General features: G+C 41.0%; 1 protein-coding gene across 32 annotated transcripts in view; it reads right to left on the bottom strand.

Moving 5' to 3' along the window:
- Positions 1-18,973, bottom strand: part of CELF4 (CUGBP Elav-like family member 4) — a 754,916-nt gene that overhangs the window by 554,798 nt on the left and 181,145 nt on the right. The gene's annotated exons all lie outside the window — the stretch shown is intronic.

Consider the following 18,973-nt stretch of genomic DNA (forward strand, 5'->3'; position numbering starts at 1 on the left):
GAATCAAGAGATTGTCAAAAATATACACATATACCTGAAACAAACAGAAATAAATACTCTTCTTTGGGACGATTTTTACCACATTATGAAATTGTGAACAAAGAAAATAAAATCCTGTGCTGACAGTTCTGAAGTGTGTTGAAGGAAAACACAAGGGGCGGGGAAAAGGAAAATGTACACCTGCTCTCCTGCATTATTAGTTTCTAGAGCTACTTCTCCTTTCCTTTTTTTCTACTGAAGAAGTAGGAGCGGGGGGGGGGGGAAGTATTATAAAGTGAGAGTTTAACCCCATCAGGACCTCTTTACAAAGCTTGTACAGCAAATTCTGTGGCAGCAGCAATGAAAATAATGAAAGGTTTTGTCTCTATGTTGAAATGACACACCATGTTTTATAAGCATTTTGAACATTTTTATTGAAAAACTGTATTTCAACAAAAAAAAAGCAAAAGGCACCTCAACTAGGTTCACACCACTTCCATCCCAAACAATTTCCTTTTTTAAAAAAAAGAAGTTATAAAGTTGCCTTGTGGTACTTTTTCAATCCCTTCTAACAGTGATGGTGATGACATTTTTTAAATTTTTCTTCACTCTGCCACTTTCCGGATAAGGCCTCCCATTTTGTTCCCCAACTGAGAGTAAAGGCATTGCCTTTGACAGAATGACTCTGGATTGGGACCAGTATTTGCGACACCTGAATGTGATTCAATAAATTTTCAAGAGCTTTAAATTTGAGGACAACATCTCACCTTGGCTAACATTTCTGAGTTTTTTCACTCTTCCCTCCTCCCCCCTCCCTTTCCTTTTAATACAGTTAATCTGTTCCTGGGTTTTGCTACAGTAAACTCTCTAGATTAGTATTATTAATAAAACCCTACCATCCACCCCCTCATTCAATTAATCTATGCATCCTTTTTTTGTGTGAAGGTGTCTGATGTCAACTTTGATGATTTAGTGGCCATAAAAAATAAAAATAAAATAATAAAATCACCCAATAAGCTCTTAAAAAATAAAGGGGGAGGTGAGGAGAAGGAGGCCCTGTGGTACAAAACTATAAAAGGTTAGATTAGACTTTAGCAGAAAAGTCTCTGTGATAATTACTGTTATCTGCTGATCCATAAACTCTTCACACAAACTGCAACAGTAAACCAAAAAACTGACACTTTAATAGCAATGTGCTTTGTAGCGCGGGGACATCTCTCCTCCTCCTTCCCACATCTCTGTGCCTCCGAATGCTTCATTTCCTGGCAGCCCTCTGACAGGCGGAGCTGACAACCCCGATTCCTAGCAAGCAGTGAGCAGCTAGAGGTCGGCACTAATTATTGCTAAACTTTTGCAGACTCACAGCATGATCTAGTTGGGAAAGGAGGAGGTGGACGGGGTGAGACGGACCATCACTCTGGTAGTTTGGGATATTTTTTTGGAGGGGAGAAGGAAATAAGAGGATGCCAAGAAAGTCTGTGAGAAAAGAGCTGAGCCTGTCCAAAGTGCAAGTCCCATCAAGGGTCCACCGTTCCCTGCTGATCCTCAACTGCCACAAAGTGGCACAGCTCCACTAACTTGAGCTGGTTTACATCACCAGTTGTGCACCAGTCCCCGGCATCTGTGGCGCAGCCCTTTCATGGTTCACAGCAGGAAGGGATGTGGCCACCACGCAGGTTGAAAGGGAGAGATCCAGAAGCATCGGGAAATCTTTCCGGACTTGGCTTTTGTGACACCAAATAAAGAGCAGATTTATCAATGACAACTTAAGGATGCAGCTCTGGACAGGGAAATTGAATGCTCTGTTTCTCATGTTTGAAAATCGTGTTATGAGTGGCAACTTTGTGCTGTTCCTGTAGCTTCACACAACGTTAGCCCCTTGCAGATACCAAGGAGGAAATTGGTTGAAGTGGGGAAAAAATATAGCTAAGGAAGAGCAAACTTTAAAAAGACAATTTGAGTCAGACAACTGCCCTATATGTAGCCATGCAAAAGGTACTCTGAAGTTAATGATTCTATAAAACAATCAAGAGGAAATTGAAAATTTGAATTATAATTAAAGACCCTATGCCAAATCATCAGCTAGCATAAATCACTAAGGGCAAAAGACCTCCACTTCCTTCCACTGGCCCCATCTTTGTCTTATTTCTCAACCCGTTAGAATTTAACAGGAAACTATCAGCCATCCCTAAATATTTTGAACCATGTAGTAAAATTCAAGAGAGATTCACACCCAGTTTCTCATGTCCTATAAGAATAGTGAAAACTTCCCCTGAAAAGATCTTACTTTCTATTTTATGGCATCAGGTTTATTGACTCATTTTCTATAGAACACTTAAAATTTGATAACATCCTACTCGGTTCAAAGGGAATTTATTCTGAACAACAACTTCTGCAACACTTTTATTTAAAATACCGTTATATGACCCAAACAAACCAACCAATAAATTTCTAAGCCAATAACAACTGGGACAAAACCAACTCAACAACTTGGAACAAGAGATAAACATAAAATTGGTCTAACAAAACTAATTAACAACAGTAACAAAAAATATTTCACTATTTCTTCTAGATTCAGAGGCTCTAGGAATACAAGGAGACACTGTGATTTTTAGTCTGACCTCATATACAAAACATTCTTATAGATTCTCATACAATAGTTTCTGCATCAAGTCCCTCTATTTTGTCTAGGATATGGCACATCTTAAAAAACAAACCAATTTTCATGTGAAGATCCCCCACTGATGGAAGATCCGTCATGTCCCCAGATACACTGCCCAGCAGCATCCCTTTTTACATATTCTTTCAAACCCTTTTTTTGTTTAATCGCAACTTGCAACTCCAGAATCCTGTTACATAAACTGAATGTGTACCTAAGTCTATTTTTTTTTTTCACGTGGTAGCAATATTCAGGCAAACACATATGCTCAAGATTTGAAGAAACAGGTGCCCAGACAGAAATTCCTGAGATCAGAAAGCACAGTCCTTATTCTTCCAGGAAACCATTATCCTGATCAGCAGGCTTTCTGTGAAAGTCCTGCATAAAATATATATGTATATATTACTAGTTTGAGGGAGAGTCTCAGTAAACTGAAAGCAAGAATGCATTTGAAGCAGACAAAAGATTTTTATTTATTTTTTAACTACATTGCATAATTACCCTGTGTAATAAATTGCCACAAGGTTCCACGAAAGCCAAGACCTTACCGTAATTCCAAATAGGATTAGGTGTTTATATGCATAATGAGAACATCCACAGTTGCATTGTCTTGGATAAAAAATGCTAGGGAAATAACCCTCATGCTTCTAAGGCATAAGTCAACCACATAGGAACAAAGATGAGAAGAAACTCAGTTTATTCTGTACTTATCCTTTATGTAGATTTTAGCACTTGTTCTGCAACACCCAAAACTCAGCATTATCTGGAGGCAGAAACAGACCGTTGGTTCAGTCAAGTAGTTCTAGCAAGATTTAATTATACAAGCATAATTTTCAAGTCACTGGTGAACACACAAGGTCCCCTCTTACTTGGATTAATCTTTTTCACTGACATAGCTATCTTGTGTATAACAGATATCCATACTGTCTACAGATATGAGAGAGGAAACTTGGATGTATGCACATCTATAGGATTGAATTGAGTATGGTCTTAGAAAAATCTTTAGGATGTATCGAAACATTCATAGCAAGCTATCTCTGAGATCAAAACATTATCAAATAGATTATATGTCCTCTCAGAGTTGTTTCTATAAAATCCTGATGATTTCATTCCTATTGAGTTTCGTAGGACTTTTAGAAAAAACTGATATAGAAGAAACTGATATGTCAAGAGTGCTGTTGAATTGGTCTTATTATGCCTGTGGTAGGCAAAGGGTGTATTTTCATCAATGGCTGATAATTCAATTAAAGGACTATTCTGAAAAATTAAACAAGGCATAGATTTGAAGGTTGCAACATGCTGACAACCATCTAAGACCTTGCACTGGGTTTCCTTGCTGGTTCAATCACCTTCTCTTCTCTGAGGACTAGCCACTAGGCTTATGAGTCTGCTTCTGGTTCTGTTAATAAGATAAATCCTCCACTGCAATCAAATAAGATTTATGCTTTTAAATAGGGAGATCCTAGGTTACATACTAGTAGATTACAAGACTACTGACAAATATGTGTCCTTTGTACAGGACAATAGAGCACATCTATCCCATTGTCCTCCTAGGTGTTGCTCTCTGCTGTGTTGCTTCAAAGAGCTCAGGCAGAAGACTCCCCAGCAATGTCTTTTCTATCCATACTGAATGTCATGCTAGTCTTTGGCATATATTCCTGTCTTTTCTGCTTGGGTCTTCTAAGACTGACTTGCTTTTTCTTTACGGATTCAGGTAGGGCCCAGCGTTGTGGGTACGTGGCTTTCCTGAGCTCAGTGCGCATCGTAAATAAGTGAACCATGGCAGACAAAGTGAGAGAAAGCAGCAGAGAGCAATCTGCCATTTGACCAGCTCAGTTTTGTGCAGCCCCCAAGACTGCATTTAAAAACTCTCATTATCAGTATGCTACTTGATTATTTCTAAATTGTGAGGCTGTAACAAAACTGGCCTTTAGAGTTGCCCTCCCTTGCCCAGCTGGTACCCTACAATGCACACAAGCCCTGAATGCAACAGCCAAATCCATCTCTGCCCTTGCCATGAGCTTTCCGTCATGGGAAAGTCTCATTAGTCCAGATCGAGATGCACACAACAGCACCCAGCAAACAGCAGACCCCGCTCAGAGATGAAGCGAAACAAAATCAGGGGAGGGAGGAGTGAGGGGTTAAAAATATCTCAGAACCTTAGCCTCTCTCCCAGGCAACTTTCAATCCCATTTATTTATTTATTAATTAAAATCATTTAAGCCACGGAAACAATCTCTGGAGACGTGGAGTCTCATTTAGACTTTTTTGTTTTTCTCCTCCCTGCCTGCTCGGAGCATCCTGGAATGATCTCTGCATGCCTCCTGAGGGGAGACGTGGCACTAGCAAAGACAGAGGCAATTTTCAGGCTCTTGTTAGGCCATGAAAGACCCACAAGAGAGCGCCTGTTTTTTTCAGCTTTTCTGTCTGACCACAGCCTATGAAATAAGCCCTGAAGTTCTGGCTCTGCTAAAGTCAGTGGCAGAACAGCTACAGCTTCCCTGCAAACAAAATTATAGTCACGGCTCCTCAGCCTCAAAGATAGCCTCAGAAGCAAGAGATAAACTCTGTCCACCTTCTGCTGCCCCTTGAAAAAAAATCTTGATGCATAACAGCATTAGGGTAGTGGAACTCGGTCTTGGCTGAGAAATAAAATAGGAAATATAACACCCAGGTTCAAAATACAGTGTGATTTCTTGAGACAGAGTTGGCCCGGCAGCCACTGACAGCAGAAACGAAGGAGCCAATAAAAAGCCAAAGACCCAAGAAGTAGTGCAGTAAATGGCTTCATACATTTAGTTTGCAGCTTCCTAATTCAAAGCTATGACCTTTCTCCATGCCAGCAAACGAGGCAGGAAAACACTGAAAGAATAGCTCTTGATTTGGATGTTACAGTCACCTGCCCCAAAACTGCAACTAGCTCCACCTCAAGTTACCAGCAAGTCTCCGAGTCCCTTATCTCAGGGAAAGCATGACGTCTGGAAGGGCTGGGGGAAGAGACTGTTTCAGTGCACAGGCCCTGAACAGGGCGGGGGGGCAGAAGAGGAGGAGTGGCGGGTGCCGAATCCACTCCTGATGTGTTCTTATGGGGAAACTGAGGTGTGGAAATATATGCAGGTATTGGCCTGAAATCACCAAGAAACAAGAAACACCACCAGGAATCTAACCCCTCTCTCCAACTCTTTGTTCAGTGCCTGGACTCCAACACCCTTCCCTTCCTTCCACCAGGACACATCTTTATCCTTTCCTGAAATTTATTTTTTTCTGGTTTAGCTCCATTCAGCTATGTTGAGTCCTTTTCCAGTCACAGAGATCACTGCACACCTCCAACAAAAAGCTCTGCAACATCAAAGAGCTCTATAAAGTCCTGCCTCTGTCTCCATCTCTTTCTTGTTTTTTCCTTTCCTTTTTTTTTATTTTTTTTCCCTCCACAGTCCCTCACATTATTCATCATAATCATAAAACATTCATTTGCGCTTCTGACCAATTGGAAGGTCCTCGCGGGAGGCCATAAAGGGGGGGTTTCAGGGTTATAATGAATGTAAATGCCAGGTGTTTAAGCTGGATAATGTGCAATTTGCAACTCAAGCAATCTGCACAATAAGCAAACCTAACGTTATGGTACCTGATAGGGGCACGATGGCCATTCAGAGAGAATGAAACATTTTACGACCTCTATGTTGCCCTGATCTCATGATCTAATAATAGTCCAGACAAAATTAGTTCCTGCTATAATGTCTTTGAATGTTTGGGGGGAGGCGGATGGGGAGGAGGGATTGCAAGTAGTTGGAGAGGGGGATGAAAATTATATCAGGTGGCTGAGCTGAAGTTTCAGAGGATCAATGGGAATTGCGAGCTGGATGTGCTATTTAAGACAATAACCTTCTGCTGAAATTGAGGAAGTCAAAGACGGGTCTTTCATAACTATCTTGCACACACGTATATACACACACACAGAGCTGTTCCCCAGGATTTGGCTGATGATGAAATAAAATTAGGTTGATCCTTGTGAAAAGGTTGATTTTCTGGCAGCGCGGGGCTGGACAGCTCGATTCCCCAATGTCTAAAGGAGTGTCATTGCTCAGAAATTAGCTAATCTTGGGCTGGAAATAACTGTGAAGAGGAGTTATTCCCATCTCACCCCCCTGATCCCAAAAGTGAGTTTCATTTTCTTTCTTTCTTCCCTGCAAGACCAGGTTTGGCTCAATGAGGGAAGGGGAAAGGCAGGTCTCCATCCATACCTCTCGCCCCATTGAAGAAGCCAGCACAGTGGCTGCTCTGCTCTGGTGGAAGGGGCATGCCGAGGAAAGCCTCTCCTCTTTTCTCCGCAGTCTGTGCGATGCTCTTTAAAATGCTGTTCAGATTGTGAGGAACATTGGAAGGAAAGAGAAAGAAAAAAAAAGTCTTCCAAACAGAGTGTTGAAAGCCTCAGAAAGTGCAGTTCCCTTTGGGGAATTTGGTCAGGTTTGTTGCTCTAACCCACATGATATAAACACTTTCCTCTCATGGTGCAACAGCTCCAGACAGCGCTCACCATACCTCCACGGAGCAGGAGGGGAATGCAGAAGCTAACCTGCCAGTTAGGGAGAACTGTAGAAACTGCAGGCCTGGCTGAACTCCACCAAAAATTCCTGCTTACCCTTCCCTATCTCCACTTCTTGGCTTTACTTTATCCATCTCAGCCCTGACGTTGCTCCTCTGGGTGAGCCTCATGACATGCGCATGCCTTGCAGCACCCTGGTGCTCAGTCACAACCGCTTTACTCCGTCTAACCACAGCAGCCTCTGAAACACTGCCTGGCCTTTGGACATCACAGCTTGTATCCACTCTGTACTGGAAAGGCCACTTCATAAAGGCATCAAAAGCATATCGGAAATGGTAACATGGATTTTTTTTTTTTTCTCTCCAAAGTAATGTCACAGCTCAGCACAGCCTTGTGAGCAGCGTCCAGCAAGCTGGATATACTCCAAGAGTCCACATCTATTTAATTTTATTTCATAATGTGGCTATTTTTTTCATTTGAACCCAGAAGAGAAGCACTGAAGCCTGTTGTTTTGGTTTTGTTTCTTTTTTTCCTAAACACTTCATGATAAATTCTTCCTCTATGTCTTTTGTGTTTACTATTGAGTAGAAACGTGTATGTGTGGCAGGCAGATAGATACCCCACCTGTCTGACAAAGCTAGATAGCTGGATTTGATTCATATGTTGCAAAGCTGAGTTCACCACTGTAACTTGTGAAGGAAAACTGCCATTCTGCTTTCATGAGCTTTTTGGTTTATTTTTCAGAAGGACCTCACTTGCAAGAAATTTCTATTGGAGTAATCTAATCTTAAAGTTACAAGTTTTTGCACCAACCCTCATTAACATTTTTAGAGTTTTAGGAGAGAAATGATCATAAATTAGCCACAAACTCTCCCTCAGAAGTTCCTATCAGAAATTTCACGCATACATGAATACAATAATTGCCAAACAAACTGTGATCAAATTTGGCTTGTTTTTTTTTTTTTCCTGAACCTCTGTGAAATCAAAGGAACAAGCCAAACGCAAAGAAGCATCTGCCATGGGTCTGATGTGCTTACCAGCATCACGCTACATTTTCTACCCAAGGGCTCTCAGAGTTCTCTCAACCATTATTTCTTGCTGTGTTTTGCTAAGTTGTGGATCAAAGCTCCCTTCCTTGCAACTTTCCTGTCCTTCTGAAGTCTATAAATTTAGGTCTGAACACTATTTCCTAGACTATATATCAAGATCTGCAGCCTGGCACACCTTCCTTCCATTCCCACCTCAGCTTCCCACAGGCCTTTCTGCTGGCAGTTAACCACCCTTGAGTATATAAATCTCTTAAAACCTTGAGAAGTCAGCTGCATGCCATTGCCCTCCCACTTCAACTTCAGATGTAGAAGACAGAAGATGAGACTTTAGCCATTTCATGGTCGTAGACTGACCCATGGTGAGGTCCCATTTCAACAATCCTCAGCCTTTTACCACCTGAAACCTTTGTCTCAGGGCTGCAGTTAGTTTCTATGAATTCATTGATTTCAGGTGACCTGCAAATAATAACGTACACTTGCACCCAGGCATCTCTCCACAGTTCTGAAAACAAAATTCCCAGGGAGGGGTGGAATTGCCAAAACTATTCACCATAAGGGTTTTAAATTTGAAAGAGATGTCCATTCTATGCAATACCGGATACAGACCAAAGTGGAGTTACTGCTTGTCCTTCTTCAAGCTCCATCACAACCCTTGATGATGGAGTCTCCTTCCCAGGTCAGTATCTGGTATCTAACGTTTGCTGCTAAAGGGATTTAGGCACTGAATAGCAGAACCTGACAAAGCTCAACAATTCCTTTCTTGTCAACCTGTGTTTCAACAATGTAGCCCTAAGCAGTTAACATTTTACCAGAAACAGGGATGAAAGGTAGCTAGCCTGATTTTCTGTTATAATTTCCTGGTTTGGCTTTTTAATTGTGTGCGTGTTGGGAAAAATATATCGGATCTTGGCAGGGAAAAAATGCCCCTTCAGAATCTAAATTCTGGGGATTTTATTTTCTGGAGCAGATGATGGTCTTTGTTTATAAGGAAAATTAGGCCAAATCCAACATTTTCACAGATGGAGGAGCCTGAATTATTTATCAGAGGTTCATGATTTTTCTCTTCTTCTTTTTTTTTTTTCTTTCCCCCCAACTGGTAAATAATCAAGTCCAAAAAGGCTGATATTTATTTCAAGACTGGGATCAACTCCACACTAGCAAAGCTAAAACAATTTCTCTCCATTTCACTCCCTCCCTCTTTCTCTCCCTCTCTTCTCTTGGAGATATTCCACTTGTATAAATAATTAAACATTCATTGGGCCAAGAAAGAAGGAGAAGGAGAGAAAGAGAGACTGACTTTTTGGTGTTGCAATTGAAACATACACAGAAAAAAAGTTTCATACAATGGAAAACAAACAAAATGGCATAATTTAACTAGTTCCAGCTGTTTCATTGAGGACACAAGGAACACTGAAGTAGAGACTGATGAGATAATATGTTCCCATGGAAACTTTCCTCCTAATGCCTAATCATTAAAAGGTTGGTTTAAGTCATGCATTTGGAAGCTTTGCATTACTCTGTCTTAAAATGTTTCCTTCTTTTATTTACTAGTTTATCCATGCATTTTTCTCTTCTTTTCTGTGTTTAAAGCCTATAAAAATTATTCTCATCGACTGTACTCATATGGCAATGAGTTCCACTGGATCAGAGTCTGGAGAGACACAAATATCCCTGGAACGAGAATGGGGAACAGGTTTATGCTAGGTCCCAAATTAATTATAACTTTTTTTTTTTTTTTTTTTTAACCTGTACCCTGTCCCAAAGCCACAGAAGTTGCAGAATACATCTGGAAGTCTGAAAGAGATGCAACAGTAGAAGGAACAAAGGAAGGAAAAAAACAACCAGGAGCTCTTATAAATTGAGGCTAATGTGAATTAACAAGTACTTTGCGCTGAACCCTTACACTGGCATGGAGATATAGGTCAGGGTATATTCAGATTATTCACAAGGAATGCTGATCAAAACCCCACAGGAAAATGCAGTTCTTATCAGCTTGAAGTATCCGTATCATACCAGTCTGGAGGTTCCCAAACCTTCTTCTTGGATCCACCTCTAAGTATTTAACTCTGCTCTACCAAAAAAGAAACCAACCAACCAACCCCCCTAACATATTACTGCAGCTCTCGCATACGGTCAAGACTGGATCCCATTAGCAAAGATCAGTTTCAGAAAGAAGCAGAACAACATAGAGCTAGCTAAAAAAAAAAAAATTACTGCATGTGAAACATCTTATTTAATTCTAGAACTCACACTGTGATGGAAATGGATTATATATCCAGAAGGCAATAGTTTGAGAAAATTGTTGTATTTCAGTCCATGATGCCCCTTTGGCACTTGAAAAGAAATGCAAGACTTTCAGCAGGTTGAAGAAAGGATAGATCCCTTAACTGTACCCCAAGAGGGTGACAAGATAGTCCTCATGCATACACATAAGTCCAGGCTTTGACAGCACCTCCTGTGAAACACCCAGATACTTATTTTTAGCACAAAGCACCGGTAGTAAAGGGACAGTTGTGAGAGATCATTACTTGAAGTTTAGCAAAGACTTAGCACAACAACCAGAAAAAACCCATCTGATCAGTCTGCTCAAAGTCCTGCAGATGCACTCCTGTCAAAGCAGCTGAAACTAAATTGGTTTTCTCTTTGACGGCCATTAAACCTGGGTTATGCTCCACTGATCAGTTGATCTAATGGAGAGGTCAATTTTCATGAAATGTGGTGGATAGGAGAGCTAAGGAGATGGGTCATTTTTCATTCAAGTATCTGGCTTTGGCTTTAAAAGAAATTGTCTTGCAAAAAGAGTGAGATAAATACAGAAAAGTTTAATGAATGTTCTAACCTCTTTCCCTATAAACTTCAACTCCATCACACTATTATGCGTTGCTTAATCTCAAGGAAATAACCTCAGAAGAAACCAGAGTGATGTCTGGACTAATCACAATCACAGTACAACAAATAATACGCTTGCCAGTAATTTATCAAACATCCCACTTGCACTCCAGAATCTTTTTCCCATGCTCATCTCCTTGCCAAGCTCTATTTGCTTCCCTGTAGAACACGGAAGAGATGGCTCGCTTGGGGATGGGGGAAGGAGGCATCCCTGCAGCAGCAGTCTTTGCTTCCCAACTCAGAAAAGTTTCAATCAAAGGAAGAGATACAGACCTGAAAAGAGTAGAAGTACCAGAAAGTCAAAGCATCTGTTAAGCGAGAATTGTGTGCACTGGATGCATAAGCCAGTCCTACAAAATGCCGAACAACCACAACTGTCATTACAGAGAAGGGGAGAGGAGTGCTTCCCAGGGATACGTGGCAAGGGATCTTTTCCACCTAGATAATTGTGAGTTCTGTCATCCAGGGACTAGATACAGGCCTTGCACAATGTCGCAGAACAAGGAATTTGGCTATTCAAATGGATTTGAGGACACACTAATCAAATAATTATTCCATGTTAATTTCATCAGTTTCTTTTTTAAAGATACAAATTCAAACTAGGATATTTCATTTAACAAAAAGCTAGATGTATATTCTGAGATCCAAATAAGTAACAATTCCAAGTTACATTCACTTATCTTAAATGAATTAGAGCAATTAAAAAAAAAATTCATAGGTATTTGAACTACCCAAATACATTAAAAGAACGTATTATAATTAAACATGTATTTTGCCAAGGATACCATGTCAGAAACAACTGAGTAGCCCTCCTCTGCAAACATTTCTGGTCTAGCTGACTCTATCTACAAAACTAAAGGCTCTTATTACGTAGCATTTAACTGTCACCACTCAGTAATTGCAATTACAAATTACTGTAGCTTTACAGTCACCAATCTGAGATTAAATACTTAGGAAAAGTACTGAATAGACACCCCAAAGTAAATGATCTCTGCCCTAGTTTGCTAATAATTTAGGCATTGAAATGCTTGGATAAAACAGACTGATGGGATGAGCTGGGAAGACTGGTAGAATGCAAGAAAAGGAATTTGCTAGGCAATCCCAAATCACAGATTGTCACTTAATCATCAAAGGACACATGGGAAACACCTCAAAGGCATGGACTATGCACGTGGAAGAGACCTAATGCTGTACATTATGGACTGTATTTGACAAGCTCTGAAAGCCCGACAGACTTTTTCTCTATACGTATAGCTTAACTGGGAACCATAATTTTCAAGACAAATATAGTATTTTGGAAGAAACACAGGAACAAAGGAGCATTCTGGACACACCAATTTCTTGTAGCCAATTTAACCCGCTCCCTCTAATGCTCACATGGAGCAGCACATGGATTGCAAAGGCAGAAACAAAAGAAACGTTATCAAAACACTACCCCACTCACTCTGCTGGGGAGATGATGATAAAGAAAATTAGCTACAGGTGACATAATAGCCCAGCTGGTTAGGACACTATCAGAAAGTGTTTAGATACAGCAAAGAGGAGACAAGAAAACTAGAATTGACAAGCACAGCGTGGAGGGTAAAAGTATGCTTAAGGAGGAATTTATGAGATGAATAAGATAGCAGCTTTGGAAAAAGTGATACCAAAATAATCCTGCTTGTAGAGCTCAGACTCCAATCTGGCTCAGCATCCCTGGCATTCAAGGGACACTTTTGCTCCTGCCTACAGCTCAGTCACCGCCCGTCCCGTGCAGCTCTGCTTTTCAACAGTGTGAAATCAGCATTTGGATTTGAAAGCCCTATTCCAAGGCACCTGAAATTTGTATCTGCAATTTTAACTGACTGAGAGACCCTTAAAAGGAGGGAGCTAAGCACAGCCTGCAGGTACACAATGCCTGAACGCCAGCGTTAACAAGGACATACTTAGCTTGCCTGAAGAAACAAACAAGCACAGAATTGATAACTATTTCATGAATGAGCTGTAACATGTTGTTTTAAAAAGATGCTGTCAGAAGAAAGATACAAACAAAACAACACATGTTATTGAAGGGCAGTTGCTATTATCTGGGCTATTAGCAAATGGAAAAAACTATTAAAGCAGAAACAGTGTTAGAAATTTAATTCACTTTTCAGCATTAACGCTATTTACTGCTTCACTCTTCTCTTAAGTTGGAACAGAGAAAACGGGCTAATCAATTTTCTGTCCTAGTCCTAGCACAATTTCTTAGCAGTGCCTGAAACAGTGTGGTTTTGGACTGTATACTCAGAGCTTACAAACTAGACAGACATGATCTCAACAGAGAAAAGGGATTGTAATGGATGGGGGAAGTTTAGAAGAATGTTGACAGCATCAGGCTCAGTTAATTCCGTCATTTCTGGGGATAATTTAAACTTTCCTATAATTTATAGTTATTTTTTATGTTCCAGTTCCATTTAGAGTGTCCAAAAATGAACAGGACTCTGGTGTGTTCAACACTGTTCCCAGAAGAAAACATATTCGCTCCCATTCACTAGCATATAGCTAGACAAGATAGCTAATGAATTTGTGAAACCAAATACCACCCCTCTCCCTAACTGCTCCTTTTCATAAAGTTCTCATGTCCCACCCAGAGCTCCTAAAGTAACTGTGGCACAGACAAAACCCAGCTCCTGATTCCTATTACTTTACCTAAAATCTCATTGCTTATGCTCCCAGTCAACTTTAACCTCTGTGGACCCTTTGAATGTAGTGGACTATACAAGGAAAATGAAAGAGGAACAGTTAACATGGCATTTGGGGCACAGAGGACAAAAACATTAAAATAAGGAATTGGAATTTTACTGACTTTTTATTTTTAAAGCTTGGAAATGTTCTGCTGAACTTAAGTTTGTGTAAAATCATGAGTGTTTGAAGCACAGGATAAGCATTTTAAATGCAAGCCAAAGGAAAGCAGTATACCCTTAGTACTATTTCCATTTAAACTGCTTAGCCACACACTTGCAGACATTAAACAATTCCGCTGAGGTCCTCCTGCACTCAGGAAATTCTTCCTGGGTCACTGACCATCATTTAAAAGGCACATCTCAGCCCAATGTCCAGTGTGAATTTTTCAAATTAGCCTTCAGTTGCTGCTTCCGCAGTACATATGATTGTGCTCGAAAACCCTGAGCTTTTCAGAAAGGCCCTTGTACCCATTTAACAATCAAAAAACAGTACAAGAATATATACTTACTATTATTCACATGCTGTGCAACCACGTACACAGGCCCTATAAAAGTGAGACACCAGCCCAAGTGATGGGGGCCTGGTACAGGAATCACTGTAATCCCGTGGCCTCTATTATATCCAGAAGGTCAGGAGAAATGATACCTTCTGTCCTCGTAAGCCTCTGAGTCCTTAATATTGAGATAGGCATGGGAGAGCCTTTTGCAACGGCTGGTTCGGATAAACATCCTAACAGCATGATAGTGTTGGCTTAACCCCAAAGCTATGTCAGCTGTTTCTACTGTCCAGAGACCTTTGTGTACCAGGGATGTGAAAGTCCTGCCAACATCAGAGGTTTCTACTACAGAGTCCGCCTTGCCATCCCTCCTTGAAACTCACCTTTGCAGTGACACTTCCAAACCACTCAACACCCACGAGGCAGCTGGTGTGCTATCACTGCAACTTCCCAACGAAATCATAATCCGCTCTATATTACCTTGCTCTCCCTCCATCTGTTTGCTGTGGCCTCTCGCAGGCGTTCACATCTCCGAGCAGTTCGGGTCAAGGACCACCTTTTCATTTTGCATGTGGTAAGCACTAAGTACTCCAAGTCTTTTACCTTCAAATGATGGAAATGCACGCTATAATAGATCACCAACAATAACAGTCCCGAGGAGTGGCCCAACTATGGACTAGGACTGGAGCAGCCCACGTCAGCCTCAAACCCCTTCTGGTTATCCACTCCTCACTTGTTACTCACAGCACAGCAGAGATGCTGCAGTGACACCAGAGCAGTTTCATGAGCGGCCCCCAACCAGAAGCATGACACACGCCTTGCAGACACAGACAGAAAACCGTCCCTCCTCCTGCACCATGCCCTTGTCCTTGGTCCCTTTGGACACCACTTCCATCAGCTCAGTGCGGCTGGGACTGGAATCCTTGGGTCTGTGCCAGGAGCGAGTGGAAAAATCCATCAAGTTACTAATGTGGATTTAAAAATAACTTTACACTTATTTCCCCCCCAAAAAAACCAACAGCAGCAATAAAACCCACTACTTTCTTATTTCACTGCCAGATATCTGATAACCTGCAGTGCTAGCTTAAGTCCCCATTTTTCTTCTTCCTTTAATTAAAACAAAACAACCCTCTTTGGTCATCCATGATTTAAAAAAAAACAAAACCAAAAAAAGAAAAAAAATAGTTGGGAAATTACATTGGCGAGGTTATTTTATCCTGTTCCAATACACTTAAAGCTCCATTTTCTCCAGAGAAACAAAGTAAATAAGATATAATTCTTCTGTTTGCTTTAGAAAGATCAAGTGATGGCTTAAATCAGACCTTAAGAGGGCACTATCTTCCCCCAAAGTGCTTTAATTGGTATCCTCTCCCCTGCTCTACATCAGGCCAGCTCTGTTTGCCCACTGCAGAACAGATAATACCTTTCTCCACTACTTCACTTGCCTACTTTGATCCTAACCTCTCCAGAGCAGGATCCATCTCCTACATGTTTGTACTGTATCTACCTCAGCAGATTTACCTCCATGAAAAAGTTTGGTGTTCCCAGATTTTTGCTGGTGTCCCATACAGGGATTACCAGTGCTAAACTCAAGGCATATTCATGTTTTTTATGGCATTGTAAGATACTGAAGCAATGGGTTGCAACAGGATCTAATTTGACTCTCTGGGAAGCCCTGTCCACTTACTCCTGTATGGACCCCAAGAACTTAGCCTTGAATATTGTGCACACAGAGGCCCAGAGTTAGGAAAAGGTGGTAAGCACATGAGTAAATCCTTCCCTCTTCAGGACAACATTTAAGCACATTCTTAGCTGTGCATACAGCATGTGTTTCAGTGTTGTCTAAAATAGGATTGACTTCCCAAACTAGTGCTGCAATTTATAGGCAGGACTATGCTGCCCATGTAATTTTGATCGTCTTTTTTTCTCCTAAATCCTTTGTCTTACTGTCACGGCATATACAAGGAAAGCCTTGCAAAGGAACCTTAAAAATATATCGTGTCTCTCTCCAGTACTTTCCAGTTTCAATCTCACAATTTTTAAACCAGCCTGGTGATTCTGAGTTTCCTGACACCTTTCTTGCTTTCCAAGCCTGCGGTTCAAACATGCTGCCTGGCAAACAAAGCACCAGCCCAGGTTTCGCGGCGGAGCTGCCAGCGAGTCATTCCGTAGCATACTTAAATCAGCCACAAACCAGCTGTCCCAGACTGTAAGGGAGCGCACTGGGCTGCTGAAACTCCTCTCCTGAGCGGGCATAAAATTGAGTCGTGTCCACTTGAGGGTAGGAATACTGCAGGGTCTTTTTCACAAGCATGCCCCAGTGATCGGGAACAAATTCTTTCCTTTCAGTCTATCCCCCTGGATTCTATGCACTGGGTTATGACTGTATAAATATTCTAGGGACCTGGGACTTGGGGGCTGAGGTAAGGAGGAGGAAGCCAAAGAAAATACATTTTAACTAGCAAGGACAGTTGCTTCTTCTCTTTCTGTCACCTTGTGGGCTTTTGCAATAGAAGAGATTTTATTTGTATTTAATAAAGCCCAGCAGTAGAGCTGCTTATGAATCAAGCCGCATCATGCATGGAGCTAGAAAAAATATATATTGGGATTTTCTAGCTCGCTAGAGTTATTAATCTGGCTCAAAGCCTACAGTAGGATTTAATATATTAAGTGAAATTGCAGGCCTTTGCCCCTGTCTTTTCGCTAAGACAACAACATACATACACCACATTAGATTCCATTTTTTGTACATTTCAGATAAGGAGTGGATTAAATAATGAATGAGATTCCCATTAGCTTGAAATTTTGCTTATTTCAGGCAACCTCCTCCTCCCCCCCCCTTTTTTTTTTAATCAAAATGACTCCACAGTGGAATATTTTTGCATTGATTTGAAGGGATTTTTTTAAGTGCTCATTAAATTTACATTTACACATCTGACAATACTTTTTTTTTTGTCCCAGACACTGAACACTGCATTAAAAAAAAAAAAAAAAAGATAAAGAGAAACCCACCCTGCTTTCGTCTTGAGTTGTGTGAAATATTTCTATGGCAGAGTGCGTAAAAATCGGAAGATCTTTGGGATTCCCCATTACTTGACAAAGTCAGGTGAAAGACTCCATTGTGGCTTTGGCGGGCATCAGATGAGGGTCACTGTAATTGATATGAGAGACAGAACACACCAGTGCTTCCCATCCTATGTATGCCTACCAGACTTATATGGGATTGTCCCTTGCAAAGCACATACTGGTATTCTCACCAGAATAAAGGTATTCTCACCTCAGGCCCCCAGGTCCTCAACTACTGGCTTTCCACCAAGATGTCTTTCCTTGGGCGGGTGTTGGAAAATTCCTGTTAAGTTCAGCAAGCACTAATATAGAGCTGTGTAGTGAATTGATCCCAGTCTGGAAAGCAGAGATGTTGGCTTCAGTTTATTTACCAACCAAATGGCGAGTTTTCCAATGTTAGTCTGAATATAAATCCCTGCCACGAGAAGATAGCCACATCTTGTGCTTAAGCTGTCTAGGAGAAAGTCCTACCAAACTGTTTGTCTTTAGAAATGTCAACAATACATGACCAACAACTGGCTTACGCAACACTTGACCAGGCAACATGGTCAAGGTCTAGCCAAGCTACTGCTAGAGTACCAAAGCCAGTTACACTTAGACAGGGATTTTTAGCCATATCTACTTCACACATTGGAGGGAGAATTTTCCCTTTTTTGCACTAAGCCTTTTCTCAAATAGCAAGACAGGGTAGAAAGCAATCCTTCCCTATTGCCTAGAAACACTGGATGCAGGAATCAGCTTGCCACCATTTTCTCCTTCTCACTATCAAAACGCTATATAAATATTTATCATCGTTATCTTACCCTTAACAAAATTCTCCTGACATTCAGCTGAAAATTTCCTTTGCTTAATTTCCTACTACAACTTCTAGTAAATCTCCCTTTGTACCATCATAAGCAGTTCATCTCCTGCCTTGGAATTTCCATCCTTGCAAATATATGGAGATAAATATCACATCCCTTCCTCCCCCTCCCCTCAGTCATCCCTTAGCCAAGCTACATGTATTTGGTTCTTTTAATCTCTCCTCATAAGTCAACTCTTCACAGGCCTTTCATCATTTTTGTGGCTCTTGTCTGAACTCCCTCCAATTTGCCCACACTTACTGCTGAGAAGATGCTAAAATGGAAAAAATGGTATGAGCCACTTTCCGCTATATATTTTGCAAACTTGCTACTGAGACTGTGCAAGGATCCCTTCATAGCCCACGGGCAAGTGTCCTGGAGGCTGGTTCCTCCATCATGATATTCAGCTGACAGGAAACGGCACTCTGAAACTTCATGTGAAAATAAAGATATCCTAGCCTTATACCAGTCATGGATATTTTTTTTTCCCTCCCATTACTTTTTTTCTCTTTTCAGCCACAAAAAAAGTGGCTGGAAAAAAGTGTTTTCTGTGCTCGTAATCAAAATCTGAAAACATTGATGTAACAGAGAACATAATATTTTCATCAATATCTGACTCAATCATAAAAAGGTGATCTAGTGTTAGGAATAGGAACTAATGAGCATGCTATCTTAGGGAACGACTGGACCTAGGCTCTGTTCCTCCCTTCTTCCCTTAAATTCCCTTTTGGTCCAGGACCGTGC

Source organism: Gymnogyps californianus, chromosome Z (assembly GCF_018139145.2).
Source record: "Gymnogyps californianus isolate 813 chromosome Z, ASM1813914v2, whole genome shotgun sequence".
Lineage (NCBI taxonomy): Eukaryota > Metazoa > Chordata > Aves > Accipitriformes > Cathartidae > Gymnogyps > Gymnogyps californianus.